We start from the raw sequence: 19868 nt of genomic DNA on the forward strand, positions 1-19868 counted from the left end.
TACTACAAAAGCTCTTTTTGTGTTTTGTTTTTTGGCTTCTTTTTCTACAATGCTGTGTCAGAAGGTGAGGGGAGGATCTGTTTTTAATGCAGCACACTTGAGGCAGATAGTGATGCTATTTAAGCTTTGTGCAGCTTGGCAGGAGGAACGAGTTCCAAGGATCTAATTCAATTATTAGCTATAGGATCAGTGGTATCTCTAACAATCACCACTGGTAGCAGCTCAGGAGGAGTCTTCCTCAGAAGTTCCTTTGTTGTTGGCATCCCTTTCTTCATGACACAAAGTTTTCAGCCAGAAGTGGGGACACAAGAAAAGTCAATGCTTTTTGACATTTTGGAGAGGCAGAAAAATACACAACAACACAAGGACTTGAGGAGGCTTTTTGGTTGATCGTGACTGGTCCTACTAAATTGGTATAAAGAGCTACATGTGATAAATTTGGCAAAACTTCTGGATCCTGTTTCACTTGGCTGTGGGAGGAGAAAGCCTGAGACAACATCGAGTTACATATCAGATATGCCCCATATATTCAGGCTTGCACAGCCAGAAAAAGAAATGTGCGTTTTTAACAGTGACTTAATTTTTCTACTCTATGATGGTGGCTGACATTAGAAGCCTGAATCTTTGTTTAATTTCCATTCTTTTATGTGTTATTCTGTGAAGCTATCTAGTTGAACCACATACATGGGGGATGAATGCTTTTGCCTAGAATGTAGCAAAGCTTATGATCGGCAGAAGTGGAAAAACCCACATTCTTGCTGCCTGCTGGAATGCACAGCTGCATTCCCAGAAGAACCAGCCAATCCAAAAACCTCCTCCTGTCTTTCCTTCTTTTGTTTGGCCCTGAGTTGGGTGACTACTTTTTGTTTGTGGCTTTCATTTGCAAGACTACATCTCTGTTGTCATGCATGTAGGTGCTGGGGTTTGGTGAGAAGAAGTGGTTCCTTGCTGGAACTTACTGAAATACAAGAAAACAGCATTTCCCTGTGTGTCAGATCCCTGACAGGAACAGGTACCTGCTAAAAACAACGCATGCCAAGTGTCCCCTCTCTGCACAGGACGTGCAAGTTGGATTCTGCAGTCTGAGATAAACATTGTTTCCTCGGATCTACCCAACAGCTTTGTTTGGAGATAAAATCCTCAGGCTGTTTGTCAAGTTCACAGCTAGCAGAAGGATCTGGCTGTGGAAGGAGAGAGGAGCTGCTGTGGGCAGCTGCTGTTCCCTGATGGATTTTAGTGGGGAGGCTTGCCTGTAGCAGGGGCAGGGGCACAGCAATGTAGAGGAGACAAAAAGGACAAGGAAAATATTTGTAAAAGAGGATTTAGAGCATGACTGAGTGCCACACAGAGACTAAAGGCAGAGCCCAAGGATCTGAAATCCTGGGCAGCTGCTGCTGTTTGCACAAGTCAGTGCTGTCAGTGGAGCTGTATCCATTTTTGGTAATTTTTTTCCAAAATTATTCACAAAACTAGAGTTAGGATATGTTAAAAACAATTTATTGTACTGTTGTATTTTCCTCTTTAAGCAGATAAAGTTGTCATTCTTTTCAAATTAAGAGAACTGCAAAAAATAAAAAAGGAATCTCTATTCTGGTGCACTGTGCTGTCATCCACAGAACTGTAGTTTTCAGCTACATTGTTTGAGTTGCAAACAAACACTTATTTGTCTAAACTGAGGTAATTTTACAGATCTCTAAAAATCTGCATTTTCTCATGTCCCTCTCCCCCCAGTTTTATGCATCCAGAGAAAACCTAAAACTGTAAAATAAACCTTCAAATGCTGCAGAAGGCTGAGAACAGCTTTTACTACATACCTTTGCAATTAGAACTAATTTACTGCCCTGTGAGATGAGGGAAATGTGCAATGTACTTGCTTGGGTAAGTACACCACAGTAAGAAAAGCAGAGCTGTTCTGTGAAAGTTATCTGCTCTTATTCAACAATTATCAGGGTCATTCTTACAGCTACATACCGCAGAGCATTAATTAATGGGGCTGCAGCTGGTGGTACCACTTTGGCTGCTTCAGCCCAGCCTCTTATTCCATATTTCTCAGGTTTGTATGACCAGTCTTGGACCACATCCCATCACCTTTTTTTCCCCCCAAAGTACAAAAAGTACTTAAGTCTCTACTGGAAAACTGCCAGGCTTTCATAAAAAGAACAGAGCTGTCGTTTCTTTGCTATTTTTATCTTCTCTGCCAAAAAAGACACCATGTTGCATTGGCAGTTGTATAATTTAAATTGCTTTCCCTGTTGAGCTTTTTGGGCCAGACCCCAGGCTTTCTGCAGCCAGTGGGTGTCCAGCACGTTGCTGACTGCAGCTCCACCGTGGTTCTTGGGGCGCTGGATTACTTTAGGCAATGATTCCTACACACAGCAGGATTGCACATCTCAATTTTCTAAATGTCAGGAGGCACAAGTTTGAAAAAGCTGGTGGGGCAGGTGGATGGAGAAAAGCCTGTGATAAAAAGCTGTTTCCAGTCACAGTGCCTTTTGCAACAGGAGGGTGCAGTAGTGACTAGGTTTGGCACAAGATTCCCCTGGAATTCCTTCTCCTGGAGCCAGGATCTCAAGGTCTGAAGGACAGGAGTGGGCAGAATGGTCCTGTCCTCCTGTGGTTTGTGTAATCCTGCTGTGAAAGCCAAGTCACTTCATCCCCTCTGTGTCAGGTTTTATTCCTCAGGAGATCTTGAAACAGAAAGGAGGTAAATCTATTCTCATTGCTTTATGTCCTTTCAGCATAGAAGGCAATTCCACACAATTGTAATGGAATTTTAAAGATGGAGTTAGCTGCCAAAAGCATTTAAAAATAAGATTGTATGAAAGCCCAAAACACTTACTTTGCTAATGCTTTTAATTCTGATGAGTTGTCATTTAAGATACTACTTTGGACTGTGAGAGGTATGATTTTGTTGCCAAAATACAGTCTGTTCCTGCAAAGACTGACTCTTGTATTTAAATTTGAATGAATACTATGAGTGGCCTCTGCTGTAATTGCCACAGCCTATTTTGGGATGTGCAGAAAGCTTGTGAGATTAAAATTTTTGGAGGGTAGTATTAATGTGGATACAGTCTTCAGCTCCAAACTGCCTTAGAAATATTTGCATTTGGTGGTATAGCACCTCAGTGTGTATTTTTACTGTAACCTGTAATGTTACTTATTGTCTCTTCAATATATATATCTCATCGATGAAACACAAGCAGATAAATATCTGAAAAAGGGCTGGAAATCACTGGAGTAGAGAGAGATGGGGAAAGGCTTCATGAAAGCTGTCCTACCACAGGAAACACAGTTTGCTGTAAAGTGCTCAGTGGTGAAAAATGTAACCACACTTATTCTCTACTGTTTGAAATATTCCTTTCTCCCTCCTCCTACATTCTTCTGGATCCTCAAAATCCTTATAACAACAGGTTTTGTTAAGGTCACTTTGATCATACCGTTCCTACTGTAAAAAGCTTTGTAGCTGAACACCTGCTTTATATACATAAAGATGAACTAACTTTCATTCTTAAAAAAAGGCTTCATCATCTTTGGTACTGATGCCAAACAGAGCACAGCTAGAGATTCCTCTGCTTCAGAATGGAGAGTGAACTTAGAATTTACAGTGATATTGATGAAAAGCATGTCTTTGGCACTCTGTGCACAGTGTAGTAACTGCAAGGTAGCTGGTGATGCCCCAAAGAGGATTAGCAAGTAGGAAATTAGAGGGATTGTAGATACAAAATCTGATACAACTTCTTACATGCAGCTTTAAATCTCTTAGTGGGACCACGCTGTAAGGAAGCAGATCTTTCAGCTCTTAACCCACATGCAAAGCAAACTCTGTCTTTTATTGCCTTTTTTGATTTAATCTGCTCTATGCCAGCTTCTGTTAATGCAAAATTTGGTGCTCTTCTGTCTTCCTCCACGTAAATCAGCTAACCAAGCCCTGGGCAGCCTGCCTTCCCCACACACAAGTGCTGAGAGAAGTGATACTTGAGGGAACTTGCAGGTTTGGTTCTTTAACTGAGCAGTGATTGATGGCTTTTCACTGAGGTCATTGCTTGGCACATAGTGATGACCAATTTGATGGATTAAGAACTCAAGCAATTTAAGGGCCCTTAACATTTGTAACCAATCATAATCTGGCTGGCAATGACCACAACAAAAAGCCCCACGTATTCCTCTTTGGATCTATTTTAAACTAGTTTAGCTTTGTTTTCTTCTTGGAGAGTTACTGCTGCCATTAGATACTCTTTGATTTGGTTCCAAGGATGGGTCAGAGTCACATTTTTCTTTGATAAACCTATTTTGGTCCCCTCATCGATGTATGCTGCTGAGAGTTGCACGTTTCTTTTTGTTCTGCTCTTGAATTACCACATCAAGGAGAGTTGCAGGGGCCAGTGCTGCAGAATGGGCAGGAGGGTTTTACAGTGTCAGAGGGGGCACATGGACTATTTTTGTGTCATCTGAAGAAGCAGGTCCTGATTTACAGCACCTCAGATATCACCAGTTCATCAGCATCTGTGAGGTGTGCAAGGCAGAGTGCTTCAGAAACTGCATTGGAAAGGCTTTACTGCACTGAAAGGGTGGGGAAGAAGCTCTGAATAAGGGAAACTATGAATATACATTATTCACATATTTATAAATAAGCCTGGTTCAGGAATAAAACAGTGAGATCAACTGCAATTCTCTGCCAGGCTGATACTATTGTCAGTGAAGGTGTAATGCTCTGTGACTTTGGTATTGAACCCCTTAAAAATTGGGTTTTGAAAGCAGTCTTTGCTATGTTAAAAGTGTCTTGCTGTACTGCATGGCTGGGAAAAAGATATTTCTACCATAGTTACTGTAGGCAGCTTAAACAACAGTAGTAAGAGTACTAATATCAAAATAATAATAATAGTAATAATAATAAATATATAGCACCTTTTACCCACTGAAATAACATCTCTTGAACAGAAAAGTGCTGTTTTATTCAGGCAGACTTGTTCTGAAGGTGGTGATTTATTTTTCCTCTATGATATTTCACAATCCCAAGTGTAGAATATTGGTATGTCTTTGGGGTTTTCACTGTTACATTTTAAATTACTGAAATATAGGTTGAAAATAAGTTGCTTAAATAATTATTATTTATGTTTTATTCTGTGCCAATGCCTTGGAGCCATGCTGCTGGCTCTCTCTCCTATAAATGTAGGAGAAGGTGCTTCAGACAGAGCAAAAATATATTTATGTGGCATGCAGAGGAAGACAAATACCAGGAAGGCTGCTCTTTTTCTCAGTGCAGCTCCTTCAGAGTGACTTGCAGGGATGAACATCTTTCCTGAGAAGATCCTCTAGCTCAGAATTGTGTGAGCAATGCTCCTGAGCTGAAATCCATGCTGGAAACACCAGCATGTACCTTAAGCACTTTTGGGCTCCAATGCATCTGTTTCATAGAGCTGAGAGTGCTCGTCCCAGCCTGCCTCAGATCTGGGTGTTCATGTTGGAAAGTGCACGTCCTCCTTGCTGCAGATGAAGGAGGGAACCAAGCACATTTTGACTGTGGCTGTACGATCTGTTGCAGCAAGAGCTGGGACCAAGACCTGCTGCCTGGTAACCTACTCACCTCTGCCTTATTCACAAAAGGGTGGGGATGAAATGAGTTTTCTTCAGATGGCCAAAAACGTCATCAGACTCCAGAGATCTCCAACGCCTTCTCATGAGTCCAGGGCCTCACCTCTTCCCCTCTTGCAGCTGCCAAAACCTCTTGCTTCCTTTCACTGACAGCTTCACCAGTGCAGCTGTGTATTTTCAATGAGTAGCACTAGGAAAAAATTGGGGATGGAATATAATTAAATTTTTAAAACCCACAGGAAAGTTTCTGGTTTGAACATATTAGTCACTCAAGTTCAATTAAAGCTTTGTTTCTAAGGAAGTTACCTGATGCTACCACAGAAGATTCAGGGAGCTACAGGATGATCTCTGCTTTGCTGAGATCTTTGTCATTCACATCCTGGTTTGAATCCATAGGAAAACCAAGGTGCTGAAGGCCAGTGACATTCAGAGAAGGATTTGTGTCAGAACCAATTTAGATCTTGGGAACTTTTGGTTACGGCTGCTGTGCAGAGAGCCATGGCAAGCACTCCCTTCATGAAGCACAGCAAAATTCCACCTCTCCTTGTCATCTGATGAAGAGAAGCTAAATATTAAATGCATTTCAGTTGTGAGCTATTCTGAGCTAAGATTCATGCAAGTCTTGTCCAGCATTATAAAAGTAATGTTTCAAATGCCCTGTCATCCCCTTTTTACTTTCAGGCAGCCCTAGGTGCTGCTGTATAGAGGTAGCTCTGCTGCCAAAGCACACCCTTGTGGAATCCTGCTTGCTTCCTGGACAAGGGATTCTTTAGCTCATGTGGGGCATTTTCATAGCTGGTGTCTCCCTGTATCTATTTTGAACCTATGGGAAGTCAGTACATATGAGACACTGATATACTCTGAATTTATTTGCTGGCTGTGGAGTTGTTTAACCCTGTCAGAGTCCTTGTCTGGACTAAAGGAAATCTAAGAACACAAGTGCCAGATGAATGGAGACAACAGAAAATGATCTGAGCCTTCTCGGGCCTACAGCTCTCACTTGTTCAGCTCTGTAAATGTGTCAGTTCAGATGGAAGGCCAGCAATGGGAAAGAATTGCATCCAGCTTTGACCACCAACAAAGCAGCTGTGGGTTCTCTGGTGTGAAGGGTCATTCCACCCCCACCATGACCACTTTTTGGTTTTATCTTTTTTCCTTATACCACCCATTAGGTGGCACCTAGAGAACAGAGATATGTCTGGCATAGTCTGGACAAGAGATGATGGCAGGACAGTGAATACAGAAATCTCCCACAACAGTCTTTAACTTCCCCCCAGATCTCTTTCCACTCCTTCACACTCCTGAAACAACTCTGCTTCTCTCCAGCAAAGACTTTTGGCTTCACTGTTAGAGGCCCAGGTCAGCTCCATGAGAGTGTTTGCGTGGTCCTTTCTGGTTTCTGCATCTTAACTTTCCCCTAAGCTCTGCAGAACACAGAAACCCAAGTGATAAAACTGCTCATGGGTAAATTCTGCTGCTTTTCTCTCTCTAAGAAGGTGCTGCATGTTGCATCTGAACTCAATGATCAAGACCATTTTCCTCTCTGAAGTGCAATGTGCTTTGGCCACTTATTCAGAGAAAGAACTGGGCACACACCAGTACTTTTCATTCTCTTCTATTCCCACACCTCAACTGCAGTTAAAAAGGGACCCCCAGAGGTCTTCTGGAAGCCACATGGTAACTCAGGGCCAAGTTTTCAGGACAAGCTGTAGGAGATACCTTCAGATAGTCCAGGCAGACAGAGCAGTGGGATGGGAACTTTGATCAGGAAGATTTAGCCCCAGGTGTTTTTGGTCCCACCCTGTAGCTGGCAAGGCATTGAATAATAGTCTGAACTTCTCTCTCTCGTGGGTATTGAACCTGCTCTTTGGGAATGTCAGCCAGTACTGGTATTGGGAGCAAATACTCTAGTGGGGGAGTTAAATTTCTGCACTCAAAAAAAAAACTTTAAACAGAAAAGGCTTTCCAAGAGTTTGTACCACTCCTTCACAGATTTTTATTTTTTTTTAGTAAGTAACAGCTGGAGTTTTAAGTGGCAGCTACTGATTTGACAGACACTAGAACTCATAATTTTGATAATTCTGTTTTTATTCTTATCAAGCACCTTGTCAATGGCTGGGTGTCTGCCCTACCTGGAGTTGAACCAAAGCTGATTTTGGATATCACTCATGCTTAATTCAGGGTACCATAATAATGGAGCTGGTGTGACAGGTCTTGTCACATGGGAAAAACTGGGAAAGTGTCCTTGTAAGACTTTGTATTCTAGAGTGACCTGGGTACTTTTTATTATCTAGTCAGTTTTTGACAGAGCAAGGAATTGATATATAGCTCACAAATATATCTGTCTGGGGTGGTTTCTGTCAGCTGGGCTATTTCTTTTGTGATGTCCTTTTGTGTATGTCACAGAACAACTTTTTATGGGGTCCTTTATAGGAAAATGAGGAGAATCAGTTTACATCCCACTTAGAAAAAATGGCATCAAACAACTTCTTCAAAGTCCAGCACATTTCCCTAAGCACAAGTAAAAGCCTAAATGGTTAAATCAATCTCAACTAATTCAGCATTTAGTAAACTCCGTCCTTACTCACACATTCTATTATTCCCAAGCAGAGTAAAACATAGGAGACAATGGTGCAGATGAAAAGAAACAGAAAATATCTCCCTTTGGAAGGAGACTAGTTGTCCTCTGGCATATTTAGAGTAGCCTGATGTTTGCACCTCCAGTTTGATGTTATTATGCATCTCTTCCTTCCCCCATTCATGTAAAGGTTTGATTCAGCTTGCTGAGGATTGATCAGATCTTCTCCCTGCACAAGCCTCCATGGGTGGAGACAGGATCCAAAATGCCAGCAAATAAAGGTTTTGAAAATGCACTATCAACAGAGCTGTCCAGATAACTCCTTTTAGTGGTTTCTTGGCTGAACTGTAATACTGAGAAACAAGTTGTTCTGTGGCAGTGGGACTAATGAATCCTGGCTGCCTGGATTTGAATCCTTGCCTCCCAGCTCTTTGCCCACCCCTCAACCCCTGCTCCCTCCACATCCCCTGTGATTCCCTCCCCTCCAGCTACCTTCACTTCCTTTCCTCCTCCCCAGATAACAGCTGGGCAATGGTAGCAGGGATTGCAGTTTGCTCTGATGAGGAACTGGCCATGGGGAGCAAAGAACTGCTGATCTCACTCGGCAGAGCTGCTTTAGTGGGGGCACTGGTGTAGGTCCCTCTTTTTCTGTTGAGCTGCCAGCTCCCTGAGCTTTGTGCTCACTCAGCTTTGCTGGGAATGTCATGGCTGTACAGAATTTGGCTGAAACAGGTCTGAGGTTGAGAAGTTATTTGAGAGACAGATGGACTGGCAGTGCAATCACACAAGCCTCATTTCCTAGGGGAACCTGCCTTCAAATGCTGTGCTTGAACCAAGATAAAGTGTTTTTGCTTTGTTTTCCAAAACTTGTTAACTGCTGGGATTAAATTAAATACGTGTATTCAATGATACTGTAAGCATGTGAATACTCTGCTGATGGTTTAAGCTTTTAGTGTTTTTTTTAAAATAGCAGTGGATTTATTTCTTTACATATTTTACAAGCAAAGCATGGCACAGCTAGCCCTGCCTAGTTTGTGTTGGCTGCATGTAACTTTTGGTGTCATTATGCTATTTATTTTATATCCCTCTTTTCTTCCTCTGCATTTGATGCATTACCCAAACTTCTGTCTTTACAGTAGAATTACACCATGTCTTTAAAGGTTATGGTATTAGTCCAAAGGTGTTTTTCTCCTCACCTTAGCATGGTTTCAGAATGGCTAGGTTCACCTTAAGTATTAATAAACTTTAGAAATGACAAGTTCTAGTTTGCCATTTCCTTGAACAGGCATCGTGTCCAGTCATTCTGTTTGGACAGACACAAATGAGTACTGGGATAGATCCTTTTTGCACATATTACCAAATTGTATTTAATGATAAAGGTATTTAGTTTTCCTCCTTATGAGTATAGCAGCCATCAATATTAATAGATGGCCCATTCTCATTAAAAAAAATTAAAAGTCTCTTAAATCCATATCTCATTCACAATGTACATCTCCTTTTTCTTAATTCACTCTACAATTATGACCAGCACTTTGTACTGCACTGCAGGGCATTAAATACAAAGACACAGCACAGTTAGGGTTTCTTTTCTGATCAAGGAGCTCTGTACTGTAATGTAGAAAGAGCAATAATAAAAAGATAACTTCAGAGGGCCATTGATGCTATCATAATCTACCTAGCTTTAGAGTAAAAAGAGTTGTGCAAACTACAAAAAGGATGCAACTGGCAAAACTGATCAATAGCTCAGAATTGTGTTGAAATCCAGGCCCTAATTTCATAGTACCAGAAGTTAAGCTAAGCTGTTACTATTTTTTAATAATCATCTTTTTTGATTTGATTTTAATAATCACCTTTTCATCTGCTGCAGTTTTTTCTTTGTACCACTGAAGCACCTGGTGGCAGACCAGTGCCATACTGTTCTAAACACTATACAAACACAGAACAGAGTGAACATTGTTGCATTTAAGGATTGTGAATTCTCATAAAATAAGTCACTGCTTTGAAAACCATCAGTCATGACACTATCAACTATTAATCTAATCAGTAAACTGTATTTTGTCTTTTTATCTGTATTCATTCCCAGATCTCATTCAGAAGCATTTTTCTCCTGCATATATATTTAATTTTTGTCCTCTATTGAATTTGATGTATTTTGTAAATGTACTAGAAGAAGTTATACTTTGAGAGAATGATGTGATTGCTCTCCATTCTGCTGGTGAGTTTTAGTGCATTAGTTTTGCAAAGAGATGATTATTGAGGCAGCTAAAAAGGAAATACAAATGTAGATTAGTAGGTTATAGTGTCTTTTATTATTACTGTATTCAAATCCAGTCTTGACTGTATTAAATGCATCATTGTGACACTGCTGTCTTCTTGGTGCCTGGCAAATGAAGTTCGTGGGGTAAATCCTGCTCAGGGGAATAGCCAAACTTGATGTCAATTGCCAACTTTGTTGCCATGGTTATGCAGAACAAACATCTCCCTAACCCCCTGGGCAGGAATCAGGCATAGCACAAAAGTAGCTAATTTACTGCTCTGAATAGAAATAGGCTGAACAGAAAGCTTTGGTCAGCAAGGGTTTCTAATCCAGTTCCAGTCATTAACCATCCCTGTGCAGAGAAGTGATCTTACATGAGCTGTTAATGCAGACACACAGTTTTGTTTGCATTTTCTCTATTACAATTATCAAGCCCATTTGCATTTTCCACTCCAAAATTTGATAAAGAAGAGACAAAGTTTGGCCATGGAATCATTTCTACACATCCATTGTTAACATATAGATGGTGTTGGTTTAGGGAAAATGTGTTGCATTTTTATCCACCTGCTCAGCTCTACAGCTTCTCCCAGTGGTGCTGAACTTCCACAATGAACACATCAGAGAGTTTTAGCGTGTCCTGGTGTCCCCAACTAGGTAGGTCATGGCTAAACATTCGTGCCTGCTGGATGTCACTGTGCTGACAATAGCAAATGGAGCTCCCAATGAAAGTGGGAGAGGCACAGAGACAGGAGAGAGCTTGGCTGCTGCTTCTGAAGGAAAGAATAAGAGCAGAATGAAGACCTATATTGAGGCAGTAAGGACCAGGGCACACATGGAAGGCCAGAGAGGTTGGTGAGGGACTGGGAAGCTCCTGGTGGGCTGGACCACTGTCCTTTAGGGACATTGTCCCCTTCTCCCAGCTACAGCTACAATCCCTAATTCTCCAGTTCTGCTGGCTGCAAGAGCAGGTCTGGTAGATGCAAAAGAGATGAAACTGAGATGATTTTGATATTTTGTCCCACTGGCTTTGACAAGATCCTTTTTGGCCTATGCTTGGAGGGAGTTCTGTGCACAGCCACTGGTGCTCACAGCAATGAAGGGGATACATAAACCTTGTGCCTCGAGCTGATGAGGGCAAAACTGACTCTATCAACTAGCAGCTGTGCATGTTCTGCCAGCAAACTACACAAAAATATATTTTTAATTAGCTTCTTCAGTTATTAAAGGCCATTTAAATGACATATGACTTTCAAAACAAGATATTCTATGGGGTCCTTATATCTCTCCCCACTCCTATGTTTGCTTTTCCTGCTTTAGCATTTGACATTAATGTCTGTCATTGAACATCTCAACCTTTGTATGTTTCTCATGGGAGACACAGATCAGAGTGTTCAAGCTTTGCAGTTTGGCGTTGCTGACATTTTTGTTCACCGCAAATGTTTCTGATGATCCTAATGACATTTCAGCAAGTTTTGGAGGGAAAAAATCATTAAGAACAGAATTAAAAAAAAAATCCCTTGTTGATCTGAAGTGCTCTCTGAAGGAGTTCTGGGAAGTTTAAATTCAGATATGGGATCCAACCTTTCCATTTGTACTAGAAGTGAGATTATTTGCAGTTAGTGTTTAAGAGAAACCCAGTGTTGAAATCTTTAGACAAAAGGTTTCAGGTTTGCTCTGCGGAGGAATAACTTGATCAAAAATACATTCTGTATGTTTCCAGTTTAGTGAGGCACACTCGTTTCCAAGACCAAAACTGCTGTCTTTTTATTTTTACAGTCTTTGTTTGAACTGAGATCCACATTCATTGTTACTGAGCTTTAATAATCTAAGGGTCACTTGAAGGGCTTTTGTTTGAGAGACCTTTCAAGCCAAGCCAAGGCAGCAGTTTAGAGAACGTTTCTTGTTTGTAGACAAAAATATATTAAAACAACCAAGGGAGCTATTACTCTTCCACATAATTATTTTTAATGTCTCATTGGACATGTATGAAATGCCTTTCAGTTCCTGTGGGAGAGTTACTTTTTTGCCTTTTGCAGCGTAGCTTTTGTTAAATTTCTGCGCTGCTTTTCCATTGAGCAATGTTCACCCCAGAAGACTTTATAAACACGAACGGTATCTCCAGGAATATGCTTCCAACATAATCCACAGAAGTACTCAGAGATTTGTCAGCGGTCATGGGCCTGATACCTTGCATACCTTGTGCCATCTATTTTGTTTCTGGCCACAGTCAGGAGAGAACATGACCCCAGTTCACAGGGGGAGAAGTCAGAGAACAGCCAAAAGTCCCGCAGGAGGTGAGGCAGAGCCATGTGCTGCAGCAGCCCATGGTGAGGGCAGGAGGGCTGAGACTCTTCACCCCCTTTTTTCCTGGTAAATATATGCCAGGGAATCACCACCTTGTGTCTTTGGATAAAAAATGACTGGTAGATGTTCTGTGCTGTGTAGCTCCTTTCAGCTACCTGGGAAAAATGGGAATGATGTGCATCCTTCTTTTTTATGACAGGAATGCGTTCACGGGGAGGAGAACAAGCACAGAAGCTGAGGAAAGAAGGAAGGAGCAGCTTTATGGAAAGACAGAAACCATCCTGCAAAAATGCAATTCTGGTAAAAATATATGAGTTTGTCTTGGAAAGTGCACATTTTGTGCCATTTGTGCTCCACAGAGGTCCAAGCTTAGCAGGTAGATGTCTCCTCCTGTTGGGTATTCATGATCCTTTAAATCTGCCAGTTGCCCTTTTCATTTTGAAAGATGCCCAGACGTTTCTTGCTCAGATGTTGGGAGCTCCCACAGATCACATTGTAGCTGTCTTATTTGTTATTGTCTTATTTATGGTGAAACTTACACAAACACACCCCACTATCCATGTCTATCCGTGTCTCATCATAAAGCTCATAAATGGGTTTCTAGATAATTGTACTTGCTAACTGGATGTAAATCCAATTCCAAATATATAGTGCTCCCAGGTTTCAAAGAGATAAATTAATATATTTGTCTTCAGATGACTAAACTTGAAGTCTTTCAAACTAAGCTTATAAAATTGTAAGTTATGTAGATGAAGTATGATTTGAAAAATGCTCTGGTTTGTGGAAGGACTTTGCCTTGTTTATGGATAAAACCCACATTCTAGCAGTTTCTAGCAGGAGGAGACTGTGGAAGCTGATCTTTGAGCAGGATATGATGATGGAGCAAATTATTGTAACTCTGTCACACAGAGATGTTCTAACAGTCTGAAGCAGGAGTTGCTCAACAGTAGGTGATTTAATTGAGCAAAAAGTTGCCTTTATGTGAACTGCAGTATGAATCTTGGAACAGTAATTATGTTGTAGCTCAAAATATATTGTAAAACTGTAAGGGTAATATGCACTTACCGGTATCTGCCTGATGTCGCAGTGGCAGAACACTTAAAATATTTTGTACATAAAAATCACTGCAGATATGTACCTAACAACATATTCCTTGAGACAAGGACCGTAAAGCAAACTTGGGCTTATTTTTTAATATATCATTACTTGAGGGCTTCCTGTGAAGTTGATCTTTCAGTGTCATCCAAAGTTCTCTGTCCCGATTTGACAATTTTATGGCTTTGAACTCTCAGTTGTTCAAGGTGATTTAATCATTGGTTTGCATGTCTCTACATTTAGAGACTGCCAAATATAATTGTTTGTAGAATCTGTTCAATTTGGAGTGTTTCTACTCAGCAGAGGTGCTGTTAGAAGCACAACAGGAAAAATGGCAAGGACTAAATACGTGCAGCCTGAATAAGGGGTAAGAAAAGCTTGGATGGAAGAATATGGTGGTCTATATGAAACTGAAACATGGAAGCATGAGAGAGAGACAGAAGAATTATGTGGAGTTTGGCAGGAGGATGTAATGAGTAATAGATGGAATGATGAAAGGGAAATAAAATCAGCTGGATGAAGAAAAGCTTCCTGACCGCGAGATCTTGTTTGATTACTGAGGTTTCCCAGGAGACTTCTGTGATTTGGGAAAAGTTGTACAAGACTGTTCAGAGCCTCTCAATGCACAGCTCTTAATCACCTAATAATGTGGCATCAAGGAGTGGATAGTCATTCCCTCTTTTAAGTGTGTTTGAGGTTCCTTGGATTCCTTGGATTTGCTGGGGAGCCCAGAGCATCTCTGGAGTGCTGGCTGGCCCCTGGATTCTCTTTTGGTTAGGCTTGCTAAACAATATTACAGATCTTGAAGAAAATCTGCCTCCTCTGAACTTGTGCATGTGAATCTACCTCCTCTGAGGCTGTGGGGTTGATCCTGATTCTTTGATGCAGGAGACTGCAAGGTTGGATTGAGCTGTCCAAAGTGGCAGGATCTCTGAAGATGCATTAGGTGGCAATTGCAAATGCCTTTGTGTATCCTCAGAACTCTGAGCCCAACCCTTCACAATATCTGGATTGATATTACTGATACACTGTGTTGGAGTGGAGCATGTTGCAAGTGTTAAATACTCTGAAATCTATATTTGGCCAACTGATTCAAGAACTTTCATTCCATGATAAAGCAGATGTAGGTATTACAGGGTGTTCATATTACCCAATCACAGAATTATTTTGTTATAGATGTGGTGTCTGGCTAAAGCTGATTCCAGTAGTTCCTCTGAGAGAAGTTTATCGGATGAAAAATTAAGTGTGTTTTTAGCTGATATCCAACCAATTTGCTGAACTTATTTTGACTTCTGCCCAGAGGTTCTGAGAGTAGGTTTATAACTGAGACTCCATTTGGGTTTGAGCATTTAGGAAAGAAGCATTCAAAAACCCAGAGGCAGTGAAGACCACATAGCTTCTATACAATGTGGAGCTCAGATCATGAAGTCAGAATGACAGGCTGCTTTCCTGGTGAGTCTCCTCTGCTTGGCCTTTCAGTACATTCCTTGTTATCAGTAGGATCCATGTCCTCAAAAGCACATGGAAACTGCAAAGGTTGCTGCTGCTCAGGGTGAAACTGAGATAAATTTGGATCAGCAGTGTTCAATATCTCTGTCAGTGACATGGACAGTGGGATGGAGAGCACCCTCAGCAAGTTTGCCAACACCAGGCTTTGAGTGCAGTCTCTGGAGGGCAGGGATGCCATCCACAGGGGCACTGACAGCCTGGACAGGCTCGGGAGAACCTCATGGAGTTCAGCAGGGCCAAGAGCCAGGTCCTGAGCTGGGCTGGGGCAATGCCCAGCACAAACACAGCCTGGGCTGAGAATGGATTGGGAACAGCCCTGAGGAGAAGGGCTTGGGGTCGTTGGTTGTCAGGAAGCTCAACAGGACCCAGCAAGGTGCACTCACAGCCCAGAAAGCCAAATGTGCCCTGGGCTGCATCCAGAGCTCCGTGGGCAGCAGGGCAAGGGAGGGGATCCTGCCCCTCTGCTCTGCTCAGATCCCACCTGGAGCTCTGCATCCAGCTCTGGGAACCCCAACAAGAAAGGGCACAGACCTGCTGGACTGAGTGCAGAGGAGGCCACAAAGATGCTCAGAGGGATGGAGCACCTCTGCTGTAAAGACAGGAAAAAAAAAACCAACTGAGAATTGGGGTGATTCAACTTGGAGAAGAGAAGGCTCTGAGGGAACCTTCCAGCAGCTTTCCAGTGTCTAAAGGAGCTGCAAGAGAGCTGGAGAGGGGCTTTTCACAAGAGGATGGAGAAGCAGGACATGAGGGAATGGCTTCACACTGACAGAGGGCAGGGTTAGATTGGTAATTAGAAAAATTCTTTACTGTGAGGGTGGTGAGGCCCTGGCAGAGTTGCCCAGAGAAGCTGTGGCTGCCCCATTCCAGGAAGAGTTCAAGGCCAGGGGCGTGGAGCAACCTCATGGACTGGAAGATGTCGTTGTCCATGCCTGGAGGTTTGGAATGAGATGATCTTTGTGGCCATTTCCAACCCAAAGCACTCTATGATTATAAATATTGCTAAGAACTCAGTTTTGAAACTGCGCCCAATCCAACGTCTGCTTTGCTCCTGAGAACTTTCACAGTTTTGAACTGTGGAAGCCCTGAATTTTGAAACAAATCACACAGAAATGTGAGATTTTTCATCCAAGTTCATCCACAAACAAATTAAAAAAAAAACAAAACCCACTCTTGTGAAGATAGTCCTTTTTTTGAAATATCTTCTTATTTGAATTTATTATTTATTATCTCATGGGTACATGATTAACTCTGTATCAGTAGGTACATAACTTGTACATTCTGAGATCTATCTAATGTCTACCAAAGGAAAAAAAGTAAATCATTTAGATCTGGAACAGTGATCACAATGGAAGTTTCATTTGCAAAGGATTTATGGGGACTTGAAGTGAGTATTATGTTTTGAATAAATGCACCATTGACCAGTATCAGATTTCCATTGGCTTTATCTTGTTTTTCCTAAGCAACTGCTCATAAACTTTTTTAATATCTTGACTAGCATGATGGTGCTACTTGCAAATCTGTTCATAGAGCTATTAATCTATGATACTACAATCTAGAGAAAGGAATCACACTTACTTGCTCATTCCTTTCACTATTTCATTTAAAAAACATAAATAACAAGTTGACAGGGTTCCTTTGTGCTTCTTTCTTTCTGACTAATGTGTGATAAATACATCAGGAAAGGTTTGTCAAGACATCACAAAGTAGGTCTTAGTTCCGATCTGAACTTTATTGAACTCTGCTTTCATGTAATAGGAAGAAAAACAAGCGGTAGATTTGATCAGTCTGCGCCCATGACTCAACAGCTACGGCAAACCTTCGGTGCTTTTAATTCCTGTGTCATAGCAGCACTCAGATGAATTTAGTGCAATCAAACAGACATAAAATCTGAAGGGAAAGGAATGTCCTGCATCTCATGAAGAAGAAATGTGACTTCTAAGGCAAGTTCAGCATGTGGGTTCCCTCCCTCGTCTCCTTTCTTCCCCCACCTCACCCCGCAGCTTCCTCTCCAGCTTTCCCTGCTCAGCATGAGCTTTGTGGGACAGTGGCAATGGGGGCAGCAGAAGCTGCAGCTGGACAGTGATGGTCACAAATCTGAAAGCAGTGACAGCTGCAGCCCATCTGAATCTGATACTGTGGCTTTGGTCCCTGCTTGCAGCAGATCTCTCTTGGGTTGATGCCCTGAAACCATGGACTTTTCAGATGGCCTTTCACACTCACGTCCACACCAGATGTCCCACACCCACACAAGGGAGACTTTGCCTATGAAGCTTCGGGTTTGACCAAAAGCCACACTAACTGGGGAACCTCAGACCTAAGAACTGGGAAACCTCTGGTTTCAGCTGGGGCTACATTTTTGCTGCCTGTTGCTTCCAGCCATCCAGATGGGTAAAATGAGCTTCTCTACCTCACGTGTACTGCTGCAATCCACACGTATCGCTACGTGCAGTCCAGAGAGAGGAGATGCACACGCCTTCGTGTAGCTGTGGTTACGAAGGACTGGGTTTGCTTGGTTTCTAAGGAAGCCAAAGGGCTGTGCTGGGAGGCTGGGGGCAGTGGAATGTCTGCCCAGGCTGTGAAGGAGCCGTGGGTGTTGGCTGTGCTGTGCTGCTGGGGCTGGGAGGAGGGACTCGGCGAGTTGCAACAGCTCTCCAGCCCTGCCACCCCCTCACAGGTCACATCACTGACACATCACACAAAGCTGTGCTGCAAAATGCAACCATCTGCTTTTCTTTGCTTACCCAAGGCATCCAAGCACCCACAAATACTGCTGGAGTCTCCCATGATTCTGGCAAAACTGCTGTCACCTCTTCCATTTCTCTAGAGTGTGCAGAAGGTATTGAACAGAAGCCGGGAGCTTTTGGTTCCCTTCTGCTTTAGGCATTAGGCACATTGTCCCTACTGTTTGTCTTCTGCACTCACCAAACAGGCAGAGGAAATGCTTGGCCTTCCCCATTGTGTGGTACAAATCCTGGTGGACTGACATCCTCAGACACTGATTTCAGTGAGAACACTTGCCTTACAGAACTTTTAGTCAGGGGCTTGCATGGACAAATTCCTCTGAGGTGTGTACAATGAACAAAACCAGTGAAAAAGGGTTTAGACCCTCAGCTAAGACAGACCAGCTGCTGGAGCCCTCTTGTTTCCCACTGAGGACAACTGGTGAAGAGGGTATCTTTGCACAGGGCTGCCAAAGGGTTTTGCAGGAGCAAAGGGAGATTTGGACCTTGCTTTGCATTGTTAAACTGTGTTTGTTAAAGAGTTAAGTTGATAGATAAAAGCTATGGATGGTTGGTTCGTAGCCAGTTTGTGGAGAAACTGGTAAAGGACAATTCATCTTCTGTCCCTGTCCTGTAATACCCCACAGTTAGTGAGACCTGAGGCTGCGGGTGCCTTTCCTTCCCCTGAGGTACTGAGGATACTGCAGCGTTTGTCTACTGCAGCTGGAGCCTTTCTAATTCTTTTGAATGTATAAAAGTTTGGTTTACATTTCCAGTATGTACCCATATCCAAAGATGGTGTCCCAGGTGGCTCAAAGAATTCTTTGAGTTGCTGTCCATGCCAGGTATTGTTACTGATGTGTTTACACATTATTACATTTAGAGTTCAGTGTGCCTTTGCAGTGGGATCTGCATGCTGTGACCTGGGAGTAATTAATTCCTTAAGTCTCAGTTACCAGACGCCCGTTTACAATGCACTAAATTTTAGCATATTTTTATTTTTCTCCTGCCGAAATAATAATTTTATTACTTTCAAGGCCATTACCGGCAATGCCAAGAACTGAGCATATTACCTAAGAACTTTTTCCCCCAAAATTTCTTTCGCATGTAAGTACAAAATACCTATAAAAATTCTACGTAATACTTTTAGCCACTCCATAAGTATACCCCATTGTATATCTAAGACTCTAAAAACGTCACATACTCCAGATCTGAAAGATGTTACTGATACCCAGCCTTCCATGAACTCCTATCCACCAGAACCCCGGCGAGGGCGGGATACACGGGGATGCTTTATGGCCCTATACAGCTGGGTGATTTATACCGAGCCTCGTCCTAGCAGCACGCCAATAAATTTCCCGGAGCCCGAGTGGTACCTCGGGGCTGCAGCGGGCACGGCCCGGGCCGGGCCGGCTGCGGGTGCGGGGCGGCCTCGGGGCCCCGCAGGTGCGGGAGGCGGAGCGGGGCCGCCCCCGGCTTGAACGCGGGGTCAGGGCCGCCGTCCCTTCGGGGCTGGGCCGGGCCGGGCCCATCAATTTCCCGTGCTCGGTGCCTGCGTCCCGGCGCGGCACTAATGCGGAACAAATTGAGACATATCCTCTCCGTAATTAGTTCCAGCGTTTCCAAGATTTACGGTACAATAATGGCCCAAGCCCCGCCGGCCTGGCCCGGCCCGCTGCACGGCGGGCTCGGCTCTGGGGAGGCTGCCCCGGCGGGGCGGGGGAAGAGCCGGGGCCAAGGGAGATGTTCAGGACCCCGCGGGGGCTTCTTCTTCATCCCCGCACCCGCCCGGAGGGGTCCCCGGCAGCTG

General features: G+C 43.0%; 2 long non-coding RNA genes across 6 annotated transcripts in view; one reads left to right on the top strand and one right to left on the bottom strand.

The window, feature by feature from the left end:
• The window catches only part of LOC111942428 (uncharacterized), a 43634-nt gene extending 26356 nt beyond the window's left edge, over positions 1 to 17278 (top strand). Inside the window, exons 9-12 of one of the 3 annotated variants that reach the window (XR_015288079.1) lie at positions 10254 to 10385; positions 12931 to 13031; positions 15173 to 15278; positions 17094 to 17278. This is a non-coding gene — a long non-coding RNA (uncharacterized LOC111942428). Of the gene's footprint in view, positions 1 to 10253; positions 10386 to 12930; positions 13677 to 15172; positions 15279 to 17093 lie in introns of those variants that run through there. The other 2 variants (XR_015288081.1, XR_015288077.1) reach the window with 2 other exon arrangements.
• The window catches only part of LOC147652374 (uncharacterized), a 28221-nt gene that overhangs the window by 5000 nt on the left and 3353 nt on the right, over positions 1 to 19868 (bottom strand). For 2 of the 3 annotated variants that reach the window (XR_015288083.1, XR_015288082.1), the window contains one exon: positions 5585 to 5782. This is a non-coding gene — a long non-coding RNA (uncharacterized LOC147652374). Of the gene's footprint in view, positions 1 to 1475; positions 2688 to 5584; positions 5783 to 19868 lie in introns of those variants that run through there. The other variant, XR_015288084.1, reaches the window with a different exon arrangement.

Source organism: Cyanistes caeruleus, chromosome 6 (genome assembly GCF_971803275.1).
Source record: "Cyanistes caeruleus chromosome 6, bCyaCae1.hap1.1, whole genome shotgun sequence".
Lineage (NCBI taxonomy): Eukaryota > Metazoa > Chordata > Aves > Passeriformes > Paridae > Cyanistes > Cyanistes caeruleus.